General features: G+C 39.0%; 1 long non-coding RNA gene across 3 annotated transcripts in view; it reads left to right on the top strand.

Annotated features, from left to right (window-relative positions):
• The window catches only part of LOC119240185 (uncharacterized), a 266,551-nt gene that overhangs the window by 131,537 nt on the left and 121,739 nt on the right, over positions 1–13,275 (top strand). For 2 of the 3 annotated variants that reach the window (XR_008551243.1, XR_005124099.2), the window contains one exon: positions 10,803–10,815. This is a non-coding gene — a long non-coding RNA (uncharacterized LOC119240185). Of the gene's footprint in view, positions 1–10,802; positions 10,955–13,275 lie in introns of those variants that run through there. The other variant, XR_008551242.1, reaches the window with a different exon arrangement.

The raw sequence follows: 13,275 nt of genomic DNA, 5'->3' as shown, positions 1-13,275 counted from the left end.
CCTTCTGGTATATGACCCCACACCACACCCACCACCAAGGAATGAAAGTCCTCTACCTCTGTCCATTGTGTCCCCTGACCAATTTGCTTCCCCCCTCATTGTCCCCTTCTGGTAGCCTCAATTTTATCATCATAGTCTTTGGGTTTGTTATTATTTTGGCTTTTCCTGATTTTGTTGTTGTGTTGTTGTTTCTCTCTATATAAGTGTCACCCTCTGGTATTTGTCTTACTCCTTCTGATTTAGTTTGCTTAGCATGAGTCACTCCAGTTACATCCATATTGTCACACAAGTTGAGTTTATTTCTTTTATGACTGAATAGTTTTCCATTGTGTAATATACCCATCTTCCTAATCCACCAAGAGTTTATCTTTTTAAATAGCTGAATAGTATTCCATTGTGTGTATATACCACAATTTCTTTATCCAGTCATCTGTCAATGGGCATTTAGGTTGATCTCACATCTTGGCCGTTGTGAATAATGCTGCTATGTACATAGGGATGCCTGCTCTTTTTGTGATAATATTTTCACATTCTTTTATACCTACTACTTTTCTAAGTACAGGAAGTCCTCACTAAATGTTATCCATGGGTTCCTGGAAACCAACTGTACCATAGTCTAATTGATATAAACAAAAGTTAAGTTTTGATGGCATATATCTGGTCACAAAACTATCACCAAACTTCTAAAGACCCAAAACACTTTCAATATTAAAAAAATGTGTGCATTCACTCATTCCTTTTCCAACTCATTATTCCAGTTCAAGGTCATGGGTAACTGGAGTCTATCAAGATAGCTCATAGTGCCCACAGGGCCCAACTTTGGACAGGATGCCCTTCCATCACAGGGCACATCATACACACCTACACTCACTCAGACTGAGATAATCGAGGCATTTAATGACCCTAATTGGATGCAGAAAGAGACCAGAGTAGGTGGAGAAAACCCATGGAAAATGGGCAAACACCTCACAGTGGCCTCTTCTGGGAATTGACTTTTTTCCCCTCGTCAATATTATAATGAAACTGTGTCAAATGAGATGATATTATTCAAGGTCCTGCTATGGTCCTTTTGGTAAATTCTTTTCAATTATCCCTTCTTGAGTGTTGCTAAAAATAAGACAACAGATCCAAAATGTTCCTTAGTGATGTTAGGCTCCATGTCACCCAACTGAGACTCGAGGAGAGTTCTGACTTGCCCAGAAATGGGGTATGAAACCATAGTACTCTCCTGATCATTGTTATTTTGAGGTCATCTGTCTGGCAGAAGCCTACCATCCCCAAAGGAAAGTGATCTTGCCACAACCTACTCCCTTTCTCCTAGTTTAACTTCCTTGTTTCTTGTTCTCTTCTACCAATAGACATCTTTCATTTTGTACAGCTCCTCAGAGTTCCTTGCTATCTGCAGATGACGTGTCTCATCAGACATGTCATGAATGGCTGGATAAAGCCAATAAGATCTTTAAAACTTACTCAGTTGAATTTGTTTGTGTATCATGCTGGGACCCCAATCCTCAGTTGAATTTGTTTGTGTATCATGCTGGGACCCCAATCCTTACAGACTTGTGATAATCAGATAATCTGCCAGGAAGTTGAAGCTACATGAATCTTTTAAGAAATTGGCGACCTTGGGGGGAAAAATACCTGTGTTCTTTAAAAATATTGATATTTATAAATTAAGATGAATAGGCACGCAAGGAACATAACTTCCTGTGCATCTAAATAAAAATATCAAGATTGGTAAAATCTGAAGTATAGCCCCAGCAGCATTTAGAGTTGAGAATCCAGGCCAAGACCTACCTTGCTCACAAGAGGACAGATTTCGATGTGAGATATGCCATCTGGGGCATTTCGAAAAGTAAATGTTGAACTTGTGAGTGAAAGTGTATGTGTGGCTGGCAAAGAAATATTTGAAGTAAGCTTTCAAAAATGATAAACTGACCCAGCAGGAATTATATTTAAGCAATTTCTCTCTCCTGGGTCACTGTGTATGAGTTGAAAGCACCAGCTTAGGAATGGGACAGGTCTGCATATAAATCTTGGCTGTTATTCACTCTCTCTGTGACCTTGAAGGAGCTTTTTCAGGGAGCTCCTTAGATACTAAGGTCTATTCTCTGTGGTAAGAGATACCCACAATGGCATGGTGTGCAGAGCAGCATTTACTGTACACACCGCTTTTGTCTAGCAGGGGAGATGAGTGATGCAAGCTGATAAATATAAAGCAAGTTTCCATGCCATCAAGGTGATGAGATTTTAAGACTAGACCATTCATGTTGCTATCAAGGGAATGGAGGAAGGAAACTGAGAGCAACTTTTCTGGGCTCCATTATGCAGAGAAGGAAACAGACTGGACCATACTGCAAGCTCTAGCTCAGACCTCTCTCTGACTCCCCCTTCAGTTTTCACCTGCCACTGCATTGTCTCATAGGTCCCTTCCAGCTCAAAGTAGCAGTTTCATTTGCAGTATGTTAGATATCAGCTCAGTTTCATTATTTTTCCTTTTTGGAGTTTCGAAGTAAGGACCATTGTAGCATTGTAGGGATAAGAAAATCCAGATAAGCAAACAGGTTTGTAATTAAACTGCCACATCAAGGTAGATTTCAGTGCCCTTTTACTCACTGATAGACCAGAATAGATTCTAGAATCCTCTGCAATTCTGAGGTTTCTTCTTGGCCTATTTCTTGTCAGGCTCTTTGAATCCTCTTTCTGATTAGACCTGGCTATTGGGCTCTGTCCTTGACTTGTTTACTACAGTTTTAGCAAGAATCCACTGCAGAAGTTTAGCTAAAAGTCCCTACCCTTTAGTTTTGATCAAATTCTTTAATCCCCACCCTTGGTATCTGACCATTCTTGAAATATGATCAAATCCCCCATCCCCCACCTTTGATAGCTTATCACCCTGCGTTGCCTTCAGCATAAATTCTGTCAAGCTAGTTTAGCCAGAATCCCCTTTACCTGATATTTCTTATTAATAATTCAGTTTCTACTGATTACTCTTTTCCCCCACTCCTTGGCTATAAATCTCTTCTAGTCGTTGTTTTTGGAGGTGAGCCTAATCTCTCTCCCTCATTTCACTGCAGTAGTCTCCTAAAAAATGTTTGCCTTATCATTTTTAACAAGTATCATTAGTAATTTTTTTTCTTTATTATTACTGTTGTGTAGATGCATCTAACCATCCATCCATCCACCTACATCTGGGGTGGTACTGGAGGGACATGACAACATTGATGTAAGCTTCTAAAGGTAGACTTTTAGTCTCTTTGTTTTCCCTGCTGTAACTCTAGTGCTTAAGTGATGTCAGGTACATAGCTTTCAGTAAATATATGTTGAATGAATAAACAAGTGAATGGATTTTCCTATTTCTTTTTTCCCAAAGTTGGAAGACATGATAAAGTTCTCAAAGTTGCCCACGGTGACAGACAGAGTCACCTGTTCTTCCCTCCACCCACCCGATGTGGGAGCCAATTAAAGCAGACAGTACTTCAGGGTGTATGTACTCATTCATTCAACAAATATCTAAAGGTAGCAAGTGTCACAGTCAAAAAAGATGCCCAATACTCTGACTAAAGGCATCAAAAGACTACATAGCATGTAATTTCATGCATTATTTCATTGTTACTGGTCTACAAAAAGCAAAGCATGTTTGACAGGAGATGAAGATGGAGGAGTAGGCAAGGGTTTTTCAGACTGTCTTAGGTTGGCATCCCCAGAATGAGTCCCTGAAATCAGGATTTAGGTGCAAATGATTCAGTAAGAAGTGCTCCTAAGAAAATTGGATAAGAGAATGGGAGGATCAGGATAGAGAAGGGGAGAAGCCAATGGTGGAGTCTCCAGGGACTTCCACTTCTGATTTCCACATTGTACCAAGACTGATCTTTGGGACCAATAAATAGCACATGTCCTTTCTGAGATTAGGTTTTGTTACGTATACTCTTTTGTTTACCTAGCTTTCTCCTTCTCTTGGATAATTTGCTTGGGAAAATACAGTTGCCTTATCATGCGAGCAGCCCTATAGAGAGGCCCATCTGGCAGGGATTAAAGTCTCCTGCCAACAGCCATGTGAGTGATCTTGGAAGAAGGTTCTCCTACCCCATCAGATGAGTGCTTCCCCAGCCAACGACTTCACTGCAGCTTGGTAAGCTGCTCCCAGGTTCCTGACCCTCAGATAGTATACAGTAAATGATTGTTTTATGCTATTAATTTTTGAGTGAATTTGTTATACTCAATAGATAAATAATGTACCAAAGAAGGGTGTGATTTTAGGCAGTCCTGGCCTTAACTTGATCTGTAGAGGTGCTCTGGAGTGTGTTAGACCTCAGGGTTTTTCCTTGCTTGAGATAAGGGAGCAGAATTTCCTACTCTTGTTTCTGACAGTCGTTGGCCACAGGCTGCCCAACACTTTTGACTATGTACCTGTGAGCAAAGAGGCTTCATTAGTGCACAGATGATCCTCCAGAGAGTCTAGGGTTCAGGCCCTTAGAAGCAAGCACATGGAAAATATTCAAGGAGATCTAGGCTGAGTCCAGCCAGTATCCACTAACCAGACCATTCTTTTTTTTTTTTTTATGTCTTTCTTTCTTTCTTTTTAAGAATTTATTTATACAAGCACTGGGTATAGTCAGAAGTACGGGAGGGTGAGAAAATTCACCAGAGCCAGAGCAGGGAGCAGAACAGGCAGACGGACGAAGTACACTGCTGAGGGGAGCAGCGGGTGGCAGGAGAGGTCTGCGCACCATGTGGGACCCTCACCCGGTGGCTGGGGATCGAACCAGTGCTGCAGAGGCTGCAGGCAGCTTTGCAACCCAGCCCTCAACCGCTGCGCCACCAGGGAGGCCCATAACCAGACCATTCTTGACCTTGGACTTTAGCTTATAGGTGATAAGGAACCACTTTAGGATTGAATTAGGATTCCAAATAAGATTGTGACATTTTCTGTATTTGATATGATCACACTAGCAGCCAAAAAGGAAAATATATTATGAAGCAGCCATAAAATGATTTAGGGCAGAGACTCCAAAGATAGAAAGGAAGTAATGGATGCAAAGAACATTTGGAGGTAAACTTAGCAGGATGGTAATGGGGAATTGGGGCATGGAAGAGAAAGGAATTTATGGATGACTTCAGGTTCCTGAGGAGATAGAGAGAGGGAAAGAGAGGAGAGGAGAGGAAAGATGTAAGTAAAATAGTGAAGAAGAACTTTGAGCATTTAAGAATGACTCTTTTGATGGTTTCCCCCTTCTCTCCATTCCTTTACATTTATCCTTATTAAAGAGCTACTCCAAGAACTTTGATCATGCTATGAATCTTATAGTAATGGCTGAAGCAGTTTTCTATCTTAAATTAAAGCTTGATGAAAGAGGTGAACAAATAATTATAGTACTACATGACAAGGACTTGATTTTGGAAAATAGAATTATTTTAATTTCCATCTTTTTTCCATTATAAACATCCTTTCTTCCTTTCCTTTATCATCTCTGGTTTCCTCCTCCCTTACTTGTTCCCTTCTTTCTTATGCTGCTTCTTCCCTCACCTTCACTTTCTTTCCCCCCATTAATTCCCTGGGTCATTTAACATTTTGGTTAAAAGTTTCTCTTTGCTCGGCCTGTTTCTATATTCCCTGCTCTGCCACTGTGGCTGTGTTACTTAACTGCAGTACCTGTGGACGGCTTTTCGAGTGAACAAACTGTGCGTGCGTCTGCATTGATGTTTTCTGTGTTGGCTGTGTTGGCTGGGTTCCCCTGAGAGGCTGGGGCCTGAAACGTTGCATTTAATATTCAGTAATACTGTTTGTGTGGCTCATAATGTCCTGTGTCTCAGGTGTGCAAATGGCAAGGTGTTTAGGTTTTGGAGGACTGTGACTCCTTAGCAGACATGCATAGCCCATAGTGATCATCATTAACAATTGGATTTTCCAGTTCAAAGTCCCCCTGGATTTTCAGGACTCTGCTTGTGCTCCCAGCAGCAAGCCAGATGCTCATCCTAGTAGTTCTCTTGAGGAAGTAGGCTCATTTCAGACAATGGGATTGGAAAAATTTTTGCTGGAACTAATGGGTTTCCCGGCAGGCTCTTTACTTCCAGTCTTGTTACTTAAAGAGGCCTCAAATGCCCCTCTCCATCCTACTTCCTCTTTGCTATTATCCTATTCCTACTTAGGTCTTCCCACATTGCCCCAGAAACTTTATGTAAGGTAATGAGAAAAGGGTTGGCGAGATGGAACCCCATTTTGGGCTTGGAGCTGATGATCCCATTAATTCCTTCTGATGATGAGCAATTACTAAAAAGAGCATGTGTAAAACCCAATAGCTACTAAAGCTTTGTGACCTAATTAGGGCCATATCTCAGTTTCTGCCTTTTCCCCTCTTCCTCGGGTTGTAATGGCTTGGTTTTTCTCTTGTGAGTTTTCTGAAGCAAAACAGGTAGCTTTATCTTTCTGTCACAGGTAGTTAACAGCTGGAAACACTGCTCTGGACTAAGAGAATTCTTGTTATGAAGGAATGTTTAGGGGTATCTGCCATATTCTTGGCAGACTGGCAATTTCTTTCCTTAATGATCCTTGGTTAGTCAGTCCGGGTTCAGGCCATGACTTAACGTGGCAGATGACCCTACTGCTCAGCCAGTAGCCAGATACTGTTCCTAACTCATGATGTGGAGACACTAACAATTTTTATGTTCGAGCCATTAAAAAAAAATTGTTTAGGGATTGTTTGGTGTGTTTTGTTTTTGCTATTGAATCCCTTGCATATGTTTGGATATCAATCCCTTATCAGATAGGTGGTTTGTCAGTATTTCAGTATCTTCTATTTTGTAGGTTGTCTTTTCACAGCATTGCTTGGTTTTTTGTTTGTTTGTTGACATGTAAATCTTTTTCATTGGGTACAGTTATACTGTGTTTGTTTATTTTTGCTTTTGTTGCTTGTGCTTTTAGTATTATATCCATAAAATCACTACTAAGATGAATGTAAAGGATTTTTTCCTTCTGTTTTATTCCAGGGGTTTTATCTAGTCTTATATTTAAATCTTTAATTCATTTAAAGTTAATTTTTATGATTGGTGTAAAAGAGGGGTCTATGTTTACTTTTTTTTGCATGTGAATATTTAGTTTTCTCAACACCATTTATTGAAGAGAATTCCTAGGTTCGCTTAGTTGGCTGTCTATACATGGATTCATTTCTGGGCTGTTGAGCTTGTTCGATTGGACTATGTGTCAGTTTACCTGGCAGTATTGTTCTGTTTTGATTACTTTCTAGCATATTAATATAACTTGAAATCAGGAAGAGTGATGTCTCTGGATCTGTTATTTCTCAGGATCATTTTCCCCTTTCCATAAGAAGTGGCCCATGTTTACAGTTGAGGAGTGAACTCAACCTATGAAAGTTTAAGAACCCCAAAACCTCTTTTCATTGAATACTTTCACTGTTTCTTTCTGTCATGTGTGATAGAATTCCTTTAGAAACTTGAAGAGATCCTTCTGTGAATATTAATGTAAGAAACACTGCCTTGAGGTTGGGAGGTTAGAAAATGAGTACATGAACCAGTAAACTACAAGACCCAGTATGCCTTGCATCTCCCACAGGAAGTAATGCTGTTTACCCTCCTGTGGACCTGAGAGAGAAGGTCTCCAGAGCTAAACAGAGAGATGCTGGTCCAGAATTCAGGGACATGCAATCTACTCACCTTTCTCTTTTTTATTTCCAAATAAACTCTTTTTGTTTTTAGAATAACAGATTGCTTTTGTTGAGCAATCTCTCTTTCTCTCCTGCTCTCTCTGTGTATGTACATATATGTGTTATATACATGTATGTATTATATGCAATATAATTTGTGTGTATATATAATTGACATGTCTATATAAATTTATAGTCTATCACACTAAGCAAAAGGCACACCAACAAATCTGTTTAACATAACCCATTTTCTATCTTCAGCTTTCTGTGATACTGTTATGGGGAAACATCCCTCAGGTTCTTGGAAGTCCTAATGTTTATTTATTTATTTTAAAAAAGACTTATTTATTTATGCATGCAGAAACTAGGGTACAGGCCAGAGGTATGGGCAGGGGTATGTGTGTGAGAGGATTCACCAGAGACAGATTGGGGAAGAGAACAGATGGACTGACTGAAATACATTGCTGAGGGGAGCAGTGGGTGAGACAGGAGAGGTCTGCTGCCCATGTGGGTAGCTCCCTGGCCTATGGGGGATTGAACTCATGCTGAAGAGGCTGCTTAACAGTGCTGTGCTTAACCCCTTGCCCCACCTACGAGGCCCGGAAGTCCTAATGTTTAATGGCCAAGATCTTCCAGACATTTTCTTAAGATCTTTGGAAGGTTTATTGTCTGTTTGAAAGACCACATAATATACAGCTTTCAGTATTTTTGATGACTTAATAAAGGATCTTATAGTTCCCCCACCTCAAACTCACACCTGATCTTTGCCCTGACACCATTTCTTCCTTTGAGAATCTTTTTTTGACGAGAGAGATTAGAAATGGAAAAGAGCTTCCTCACAGCGTGGTAGCCTCAGACTGGCCAAATTCTTAAATGGTGGCTCAAGACTCCCATATTAGTGTCCCAGAAAAAAAAAAAATGGAAAGGACATTGTCTTTTTATTTCGGATATTGTTTCAGAAGTCACAAACCTATGTCTGCCACATACTGTTGGTTACATTTGAGTTACAACTCTGTCAAGATTCAAGAGGAGGGGCATAGACTGCACCCCTCAATGGAAAGATCGTGAATAATCATGCAAATATATATGAGCATACATAAAATCCAGGTATACGGTTTGTGTATGTGTATTAAAACTGATGTGTTATCTAAGTTTCAAACCTATTAATTCATGATGTGAATTAGTTAATTCAGGTATGAGATAGTTTTCCCCTAAAAATTCAGAGATAGTAAGTCAGGCAGAAGATAATTCTCAGTTTAAGGGACCAGATATATCTTTCTTTAGCTATCCAAAGGACTAGACCATGGGTGGCAATTTTTTTTTTTTTTCTGTAAGGGGCCAGATTGTAAATATTTTAGGCTTTGCAGGCCATATGGTCTCTGTTGCAACTCATCAACTCTGCTGTTATAGCACAAAAGTAGCTATAGACAATACATAAACAAACTAGCATAGCTTTATTTTAATAAAACTTTATTTATATAAACAGGTAGTAAGCCAAATTTGGCCCCCAGGGCAGAGTTTTCCTGACTTCAGCTTAGAAGCTCGTATTCTCCACACTGGTCCTGGAAGAGATGGCACTAATGGTGATTTTGAAAAGTGATCCTGATAGTGCGATGTCTGGACTTAAGTAGCTTGAGATGCTTTTCCCTCTGACTTCTGATGGTGGCTGACTGAGGGTCTGAAGCTGCTCCTGGATTACCCTTGTGGTGAAAGTACCAGCTGGGAAAGTCTACATAAAAATTTATTTACACAGAAATGAAATTGGTTTTGAAACAAAGACTTGGCAATATAGTTTCTCTATTGAAGCACAGTGACTTTTCAGTCTTGGCGGATAAACAGGCCTATCAGCAGATCTTTGAGAACTCTTTTGGGACCCAGCTTAGTGGAGAGCATGGGACAGATTCTGTTCCATGGCTCTAATTCCAGGGAAAATTCTTTGTTGTATTAGGACAGTTCCTCTGTCTCAAGAGATAGTCTGGAAAGCCAGAAAATGATCAGAACAGCAACTTTCAGTGAGGACCAAATGAGAAGCCAAACATTGAGATTCAGGGCACAATAAAAGCTGATAGAAAGATTAGGCTATGTCATTATCAGAAAAACATCAGAAGGATCAATGATCTCTGGCTTAGGACCTAATTTATCACCTATCCCTTCATGATCTGTGTCAACGCCAGATCTTACCCTTTCTGGTTAGTAATCTATGTTAGAACAAAGGCGAGAGAGTGACATTTGACTTAATGTCACAGCCCTTTGTCTGCTCTCTCTAAACTCCCAAGTTAAATCAGCTCCAGTTATTTATATGGTCTTTGGGGCTGTGTTTTAAGAGAAAAAAAAGTGTTTACCCTTATTTATGGTTCTAACTCAAAGGCTAAGCTGTAATGTAAAACAGCTAACATGTCACCCAATAGTTGCACACAATTATTTTGGCACAGAGTTACATTTTCATTCTTTTTCATGATTTCAGTCTAAGAACATATGGAATAGGATTGCTGCCATGGAAGAAGCAGTCCTACTCCTACAGTTCTGTTTGCCTTTCTCCTCTATTTCTTTTGTCTCTTGTAACCACAGGATTTGACCATGCAGGGATTATTATCCTATTACATTGGCTGTCTACCATGCAGACATAGATCACCTATTGATATCATTGACATTTTTATAAGGTTAAAAATGGTATTGAGGTTCTAAAGGTAGGCAATGATTACTGGAGTGTGGAAAGGCAAGAAGATCCAGTAATAGGGGTGAAGGGCACAGATGATTTTTCAAAATTTTTTCTGATGCTTACTAGTGTTTATGGCACACATCAACCTGTTAAATCTCCCTGAAAAACAATTTATCTGTAAAACAGAGGTGATTATAAAACTACAGTGGATTCTTGTGAAGATTGCATTTAATGGTTTTAATTAAGTGCTTGCTGCATTGACATGCACAATGTATTCCCTCAATTAATGGAAGCTATGATAGATATTATCAATGTTCATTTCTTCCTCCCAGCCTGATGTCCACAGAGTTATGTAATTTATATTCTATTCATGTTGGATTTTGCCAATTGACTTACTTGGGCCTGAGGAATGTAGGTAAAAATGACAGAACAAGAATTCTGATCCTAGACTTTAAGGGCATCTTGTGTTTCTTTTTGCTCAGCAGGTAGGCACTGTTCTTCTTCCCAGAGAACCTGGGTCCCAAAATGGGACAAAACTACTCCAGAAGACTTGAGACAGACCTGGAATGTAGACTCAGTGATAGGAGAGTTCAGCTAAAGATGCCTGCACCCCATCTGACCTGCGGACACATGGGTGAGAAATCATTGACTATTCTACAGATATTTTGTAGATATTTGTTATGCAGCAACAGCTGACTGATACAACCCAGAAAAGATTACATAAACACAAAATGAACTTTCAGCATATGCATGAGGGAGACAAAGGAATAAGAATCAGTAAAGCTAGTTATTTTTCTCACTGCCAGAAATGTGTATGGTCTTTGGAGCAATAGAATTTGCTATGTGACTCTGGTTTCTTTTGATGTAAGAAGATTATATTCATTTAAGATGGTCTAATATAATATCAATTCTAGCTATGAACTTTTCTATATCTATAGAATTAATGTCCTATGACCATAGACTAATCTGTAGAAACAGGAAGGCTTAAAGGAACTCTAATTAAAGCCAGTAAAGTGACAAATGGCATGAATAAATTAAACAGAGTATTTTCCCTAAATTCCTGGCACAATATAAAGAAGGACCCTTGGAGAGTTGGAAGAATTACATTTAGGGTCCAATAGAAGAGCCACTTTTATTGTTGAAAGAAACTTTGGGAGCTTCTTTTCACAAAGTTCTCTCAAAGTAATCATTCCGTTATCCACATGTATAAACTTTTAGTTTCAATAAAGCTTTTGATTACAGAAATATGGAGTCACCTATCTTGTAACTACTGATTCTGAGACTATAAAATGTCTAAGTCATGTGGTGGGACAAGTAAAAGACTGGCCATACATGTGTTCAGTTCAGTGTCTGGTTGTGGTCTTCTCAAATATTGAAAGTGGTGAGGTCCTTGAAAGTTGGCAATTTGATATTGAGTGTGACAAGATTCAAAAGATGATGTTGCACCCAGAGAAAAGTCTCAGAAAGGCATTCGCAGTGAAATCCAATCAGTTATCAGACAGACCACAACTATGGTGATATTTCTGACACAATTGGAAATTTCTTACTCATTTTATCTACTGATTTATACAAATATTTGATTGTACCTGAAAAGTTGCAAGAGTCTGGAGTTAATTACCAATTTTGAGGACATCTGTCTTCATTCATTTGCTACTATGATCCATAAGGTAAGTGGTCTATAAAGTTTCTGTCAATGATTGAAGATAAAGGCAATAACGGATTTGCATTCTCAAATGTGGGGTTCTCCTGAAACCAAGTAAATGATACTTGGTATGTTTTATTTCATGAGGTGAATTTAACTGATACTTTACTAAACTGTGCATATTATTCCCTTTTTAGGACCCTATTAGATTTTCCATAATGTTGATATAATGAATTTATTGCACTCTATTCAAAAGGGATATTATGTCAGCATTGGGGTGGCAATTCCTTTGAAGGTGGTAACTGTAGATGAAAAACCTTTGCTATAAGGCTTTATACCTTTCTATATCATGCTTTTTGGTCAAGTAGCTTGAATCAGAATTTTGGTAAGGAGATATTTAAATATAAAACACTGAAAAAGAAGTCTGAATATTCAGAATCTTTGTTTAGATCTATAAGTAATGCAGTATGGCCCATACTAAGTCTATTTATTTCACTTGCATTGTTTTCATATTGAAGAATTTATAATTCTTTCCTTTTCATATATATATAACTTGAATATAAAAAGCTCTGAGTATTTCTACTGTATATTTCTCTGTGTAAATTCCTGTGGTTCAGAACTCTTAAAATATCTTTCTGTTTTATAAAAGCAAGCTTTAAATGACAATGAAGTAAAGTTAGATGTGTATGTTTTTATATCTGTATCTATATCTATATTTTATATCTATATCTATGTGAATATGTATGTATACAACACCTGGATTTCATCCAGAGAGATTTTTATATAATTAAGCAGAGGGAAGCCTGGGCATTGATGTGATTCTAATATACTCCAAGGTTGAGAACTACTTTTCTAAATCTCGAGTTAGTACTTCCAATTCCATATAACAAAGCTGTTGGTTGACAAGAGGTTTTTCTCATTTTTAAATGACACTGTAGGTTCCTGGTTGGTCAAGTTAGTATTTTTTTTAAAGATTTATTTATTTATACAAGAACCAGGACACAGGCCAGATGTGAGGGAGGGTAAGAAGATTCACCAGAGACAGAGTGGGAAACAGAACAGGCAGACTGAAGAAACACAATGCTGAGGGGAGCAGCGGGTGAGACAGGAGAGGTCTGCTGCACCATGTGGGACCCTAGCCAGCTGGCTGGGATTGAAACGGTGCTGCAGAGGCTGCGGACAGCTTCACAGCACAGTGCTCAACCACCTGTGCCATCAGGGAGGCCCTGGTCAAGTCAGTATTAACCATTTTTTTTTTTCTTGTGCAACAGGAATCAGATATGGGAGTCAAAACTAATAGGACTCTTTATGAT

This window comes from Talpa occidentalis, unplaced genomic scaffold (assembly GCF_014898055.3).
Source record: "Talpa occidentalis isolate TD23 unplaced genomic scaffold, MPIMG_talOcc4v2.1 talOcc4.12, whole genome shotgun sequence".
NCBI classification, from domain to species: domain Eukaryota; kingdom Metazoa; phylum Chordata; class Mammalia; order Eulipotyphla; family Talpidae; genus Talpa; species Talpa occidentalis.
The sequence above is the reverse complement of the archived record's forward strand: the minus strand, read 5'-3'. Positions and strand labels throughout refer to the sequence as shown.